This window comes from Oncorhynchus mykiss, chromosome 19 (assembly GCF_057628025.1).
Source record: "Oncorhynchus mykiss isolate SJ-2025 chromosome 19, ASM5762802v1, whole genome shotgun sequence".
Lineage (NCBI taxonomy): Eukaryota > Metazoa > Chordata > Actinopteri > Salmoniformes > Salmonidae > Oncorhynchus > Oncorhynchus mykiss.
Window position 1 is genome coordinate 55,180,685 of NC_143040.1, and position 7,330 is coordinate 55,188,014.

Here is a 7,330-nt window from a genome sequence, read left to right on the forward strand (position 1 = left end):
CGGTCACACTTTTGAACAGTTGGCTGCTCACTGGTGCGTGGAGAACGCTTTGTGTCCCCAATCTGCACACTTCTGCCACAGTGCAGTCCCTCTGTCCCCTCCACATGCCCCTCGGTGTCATCCTGCCTGACAACAAGGGGACCTGCCACCAAATAATCTCTCCCCCCAACGCCCAGGCACGACTCCTGGCTTTCATCAGCACCATTGTTTCAGCCTGTTACCTCCGCTTGTGCTCCCTCACCAAGGCAACGCACCCCTCTTCCCCCTCACCCCCCTCGTCCCGGTCCCATCTGCGGAGAGAGGCTGCCATGTGTCCATTGAGAGGGCGCTGTCGGTGACGCCACTGTATGTGAAGTACATGATGCGCTCCTATTGTCTGTGGTCAACACAGAGCTACTTAATGCTGACCCCAAGGTCACAGCACACAAAACACAAGTGTTGGTGGTCACTGTGCCTCCTCATTCCCCAATGATTGACAGGATGTGGAGGGTGTGTGTGTTTGTGTGTGCCATCCTCCTCAAGAGGTGCGCAGGCCCTTTCAAATCTACTGTGCTCCTCCTGTCTATCAGCTCTTTGATGGCATCAGCCTGGTTAGAGACACACAACTGGGTTTATTGGCTGATGGTTTGATGAATATAAATTAATAACTGCAATTTATTTCAATGGGCACATGCCTTGTCAGGACATTAAAGGACTGTGAATGCACGGTTTATAGAGCTGTAATGCGTTATGCCTGATTTGCCAAAGACACCCAAAGTGCTTATTCTTGTAGTGAAAAAAACTAAAGCTGTGACATATTTAGGGTAGTAGTTGTAGTTGCTGTTTCATTCACACACAATTTCATTCACACACACACACACACACACAATCTAGCACAGATGGGCTAAGGTGAGAGATTAAGAATATCCATTAAATGCTCATTCACATTCAGGCAGGTCTGAATTCTAATCATGAGATCAGCTCTGCTTGTGCATGTCACAACCCTTGTGAAAACCACAGTATCTGTAACGTTCGTCTTTGGGAGAAAGAGAGGAGGACCAAGGTGCAGCGTGGTAAGTGTTCATCTTGTTTTAATAAAAAAATACTGAACACTGAACAAAACAATAAAACGACAAAACGAACAGTCCTGAACGGTGAAACAAAACACAGAACAGAAAATAATCACCCACAACTCAAAAGTGAAACCAGGCTACCTAAGTATGGTTCTCAATCAGGGATAACGATTGACAGCTGCCTCTGATTGAGAACCATACCAGGCCAAACACAGAAATCCCAAATCATAGAAAAAAGAACATAGACAACCCACCCAACTCACACCCTGACCATACTTAAAACAAAGACATAACAAAAGAACTAAGGTCGGAACGTGACAGTATCCTACAGATGTAACAGTCAAGGACTTACAGATGGTCAGGATATCTCCAAGCAAACACACAAACACAGGCATACCTGCACCCACGTACTCCCACTCCTACAGAAACCCAAATTCTCACTGCCCTCTCCACCTAAATAGGTCCTGTTCCACTCTGATAGCCGGACAATAGAGAGGACACGACCCTGTGGCTCATCGGCCTCCTGTTGTTTAACTAGCGGAACAGGAGTTATTGAACAGGGCTGAGGGGGATGATGTTTCAGACCTGCCCTCTCTATAGGCTCTGGATGGATCAAAGACAATTCATTCAGTATGTCACTGTATCACTACCACGGAAATGCCAATAACATCAATGTCGTGGCCCTTGGTGATAATGTCAACATTGTCATTATGACCATCATGAATTGTCTAATCGTCAATTTTAATCATTAGGAATTCAGCATCAGATGTTAGCCAGCTCATCATTCTTATCATGGGCAAATGGGCACCCTCATAGATATTATGCCCTCCAAATACACCTCTGCTGTTTTCAATCAGGATCTCAGCGATCTTTGCCTCTTTACCTGCATCCTCTATGGGTCTGTCAAACAACTACCCCTCATCACTGTCAAACGCTCCCTAAAACACTAATCGACCTGGCCCGGGTATCCTGGAAGGATATTGACCTCATCCCGTCAGTCGAGGATGCCTGGTCGTTCTTTAAAAGTAATTTCCTCACCATCATAAAAAAGATTGCCCCATTCAAAAAATGTAGAACTAAGAACAGATATAGCCCTTGTTTCACTCCAGACCTGACTGCCCTCGACCAGCACATAAGCATCCTGTGGCGGACTGCACTAGCATCGAATTGTCCCTGTGATATGCAGCTTTTCAGGGAAGTCAGGAACCAATACACGCAGTCAGTCAGGAAAGCAAAGGCTAACATTTTCAAACAGAAATTTGTATCCTGTAGCTCTAACTCCAAAATGTTTTGGGACACTGTAAAGTCCATGGAGAACAAGAGCACCTAGGCTAGGTAACACAGTCACCACCAATAAATCCACGATAATCAAGAATTTCAATAAGCATTTCTCTACGGCTGGCCATGCTTTCATCCTGGCTACTCCAACCCTGGCCAACCCTGGACCCTCTCTTTCTAAAATTATCCACGCCCATTGTTGCAACCCCTATTATCAGTCTGTTCAACCTCTCTTTCGTATCGCCCGAGATCCCTAACGATTGGAAAGCTTCCGTGGTCATCCCCCTCTTCAAAGGGGGTGACACTCTAGACCCAAAGTGTTACAGACCTATATCCATCCTTCCCTGCCTTTCTAAAGTCTTTGAAAGCCAAGTTAATAAACAGATCACTGACCATTTCGAATCCCACCGTACCTTCTCCGCTGTGCAATACGGTTTCCGAGCTGGTCACGGGTGCACCTCAGACACGCTCAAGGTAGTAAACGATATTATAACCGCCATCAATAAAAGACAGTACTGTGCAGCCGTCTTCATCGACCTGGCCAAGGCTTTCGACTCTGTCAATCACCGTATTCTTATCGGCAGACTCAACAGCCTTGGTTTCTCAAATGACTGCCTCGAATGGTTTACCAACTACTTCTCAGACAGAGTTCAGTGTGTCAAATCGGAGGGCCTGTTGTCCGGACCTCTGGCAGTCTCTATGGGGGTACCACAGGGTTCTTTTCTCTGTATATATCAACGATGTCACTCTTGCTGCGGGTGATTCCCTGATCCACCTCTACGCAGACGACACTATTCTGTATACATCTGGCCCTTCTTTGGACACTGTGCTAACAAACCTCCAAACGAGCTTCAATACCATACAACACTCCTTCCGTGGCCTCCAACTGCTCTTAAACACTAGTAAAACTAAATGCATGCTTTTCAACCGTTCGCTGCCCTATTTACAAAATAGCCTCCAACACTCTACTCAGTAGACTGGATGCAGTCTATCACAGTGCCGTCTGTTTTGTCACCAAAGCCCCATATACTACCCACCACTGCGACCTGTATGCTTTTGTTGGCTGCCCCTCGCTACATATTCGTGGCCAGACCCACTGGCTCCAGGTCATCTATAAGTCTTTGCTAGGTAAAGCTCCATCTTATCTCAGCTCACTGGTCACGATAACAACACCCACCCGTAGTACACGCTGCAGCAGGTATATCTCTCTGGTCAACCCCAAAGCCAACACCCCCTTTGGCCGCCTCTCCTTCCAGTTCTCTGCTGCCAATGACTGGAACGAATTGCAAAAATTGCTGAAGATGGAGACTTATATTTCTCTCACTAACTCACTAACTCACTAACTTTAAGTATCAGCTAACCGATTGCTGCAGCTGTACATAGCCCATCTGTAAATAGCCCATCCAATCTACCTACCTCATCCCCATATTGTTTTTTATTTACTTTTCTTCTCTTTTGCACACCAGTATTTCTACTTGCACGTCATCATCTGCACATCTATCACTCCAGTGTTAATTTGCTAAATTTTAATTACTTCGCTACTATGGCCTAGTTATTGCCTTACCTCCTCACGCCATTTGCACACACTGTATATAGAGTTTCTTTTTTTCTATTGTGTTATTGACTGTACGCTTGTTCATTCCATGTGTTGTTGTTTGTGTCGCACTGCTTTGCTTTGTCTTGGCCAGGTCGCAGTTGTCAATGAGGACTTGTTCTCAACTAGCCTACCTGGTTAAATAAAGGTGTTCTCAACTAGCCTACCTGGTTAAATAAAGGTGTTCTCAACTAGCCTACCTGGTTAAATAAAGGTGAAATGAATAAAATAGATAAAAAATCAGGATCATCATTCACTTCTATCAAGATCAAAACTCCCAGTTATCTGATTGTTCTTTCCTTTCTCTAAAATGACCCTCTAGACCAGAGGAATTTTGAGGCTGGTAGATCTGATTAATAGGATGGAGCTAGCTTGCAGCTCTATCTTCTGACTGTTATGTTTTCTCATTAGGCCAAACAGGCACCTGTTCCTCATATGATTCTACAGGTGGAAGTCATATAGATGTGTGCGTAGCACTTTTCTTTTCCTGTTGGAGAGTCGCAGGGCCCTGAGAACCTGCCCTGCTGAGTGTGGCATTAAATATCAATACGCGTCTATGATGGTCATAAATGCAGGGCTTAGAGAGCGAGGGAGCGATGAAAAGAGAGATGCATTGACCTCACCTGCCATTTGTATCAGGAGGTCGGGCGGATGGTGTAGAAGAGACTGTTGTAGACAGGGCAGTCCCCGGTAGGGGGCTCCAAACCCAATTACTTTATTTACTATAAAAAATCTATAAATTGGAACTCAGTCTCCAACAGGAAAAGAAAAGTCTCAACGTACTGCAATTTCGAAATTTGGTTGTGCATCAGCAGTTTGGCCCATGTCAACAAACATTTTCTAAGATTGGTAAGTTAGTCTTGCCAGCTACTGTATCTAAACTTGTAGTAATCATGTTTAAATTACTGACTGGCTACGCAGGGCACTTGCCCAGGGGCCCTGTCCTCCAGGTGTCCTCCATTGATTTTGTTGTCAATCTCACTCAGATATCGGATCAACATGGCATAAGTCATGGCAAAATGTGTAGAATTGCAGCAAACTTGCTTTAAAAATGAAATATTTCCTCTATGCCCCATGGCAAAATGTATAGAATTGCAGAATACTTTTGTCTGTCTGACTGTGATACTGATATTCAATTATCAATCCTTTATCACTGATTGATAAATTGATTGTCGACCTGTAATTGATTTGCAATTTATTTTCTGCAATCTGTATTTCATTATCCTCTTCAAGCCGACTTTCACTAATATGATCTTTGCATTGAGGAAGATTGATTGATTTGTAATCCTTTTATTCAGTATAATGTCAAATAATAACATCCTAAGCAGAGTAAAAACCATTCCAAATTAATGTGCAACACACTTTAGGGATCCACAAGGCATTAATGCGCTGTAGATTTTAAGGCAGAGTACACAGTACTTAAACAAAAAGCCTAATTAAAGTACAGCTCTACTGACTGCACCACAGTATATTCGGGAGACAGTGGGTTGAAGGGGGACGGGCTAAATTCCGGCCCTTAAAACATTAACCGTGTCCCTACAAAGGCCCAGGGAGCTATGGGGCCGAGCTGGGGACGGAATGGTGAGCGAGTGGGCTGGACGCTGGTTAACCATTGCAGGGCCAGGGCTGAGAGGGGTCATGCCTTATTGTTTAGTTAGCAGCTCTGCCCAGGCCACTGTTAGCAGTGTAGAGACAGGTCCTGGCAGCCGGAGTGAGCCAATACAAAAGCCGTCGGTCCCGAAAGACTCAGATGGAGATGTATGGGTCCGAGCTGGGGTAGTCAACACGTGGGATCCCCGGTCATAAAAACCCAAAGAGGGACAGCTTGGACAGGGTGAGCCCCCCTCTAGTCCTCTTATGTGTCTCTGGTGTGTGACAGTGATGGACGGAACATGAGACCTTCCAGACATGGCCTCATTTTCACGATGTGGGCGAAGGCAGGCACAAAGGCGGTGCCAGCCCATTAGGACTTGGGCTCCATGCCGTTCAGGCTGGCTGGAGGGGGCCTCTCACTGCTGCACAGAGGCCACAGGGCTACTCTGCCATGGCCTCTCTACGAGGCCTGGGTTGTTTTGTTTCGCAGAAAAACCTAATAAAAAAATATCCTTAATTGGTGCTCAATAAAATTTGCATCTGCAAGCATATTAGATTTCCTCTCTCCTCTTCTGACATTCTCTCCATCAATGACCCCATTCCAGCCATTCACTTTCAGTCTTTATCCCAGTTTTATTGGGCATCCGAGAAAGAGGAAACTCCTGTAAGATTGCACCATTCCCCCTCCACGTCTCCTCCCACCAATTCTACGATGTCTTAAAGAATTGCCTTCTGCTGCGCTGCTGAAAGGCTCTGAGGAGACTGATAATAATACATAGCCTAAATTGAATGTTGTTATGTTAAACTGAGCAGAAGGGATGGATTCACTAGCAGATTTGAATAGTGGTCACAGTTTTTTATTTTTTTTAATCGTTATTTAACTAGGCAAGTCAGTTAAGAACAAATTCTTATTTTCAATGGGGCAGAACGATTTTTACCTTGTCAGCTCGGGGATTCGATCTTGGAAACTTTCGGTTACTGGCCCAACACTCTAACCACTAGGCTACCTGCCACCCCCCAAAAAATATGTTTTGATGTTTCTAGACAACAAATTAACATGTTTAAATACACACAGACCTAAATATACAGATGTTGTGATAAGAATTACCGTACCATTAGATACCATACCAGAATATCATGCATCTTAATGAATTCACCACAGTTATGACATTCCTAAATTCACATTACAGCCAACAATAACAAACATCTCCCAAAATCTATTTCAGACAAGTTTATAGACATGTCAATGGAGAGCCTGAAATATAATCCCAATAACTTTGAACGGCAAGTCTATTATAGTCTGTCAGGCACCATGGGAAATCATCATCCAAGTGGAAACAGAGGAGGTAAAGGGTTTGGAGACGTCATGACATCTTTATGAATGTAATAATATGGCTGATGGGAGCATCAACTGACGAAAAACGTTTGAATGATCATGATCAACATTTTAACTTTAACCCATCAAAAATGAAATGTAGCTGGTGGTAGAAGCTGTAAGAAGACGGGCTCAGTGTAATGACTGGGATGGAGTTAGTGCTACGATATCAAATGCATCAAACATATGGAAACGGTTCCATTCCATGAACTCCATTCCAGCCATTAGAATGAGCCCGTCGTCCTGTAGCTCCCCCCACCGAACAGATGCCTAACAAAGCACAACGTAATAATAACATGGATAATAATCTCTAAGGAGGGGTCACATTACAGTGTATTCAACTGTCATCCTTAACATTGCACATATCGTTATAAAATGAAGACTAAAGTGGCTTAAACAGTGTTCCGCTCCCAGCCAGGGACGTCCTAACCCCTAAGG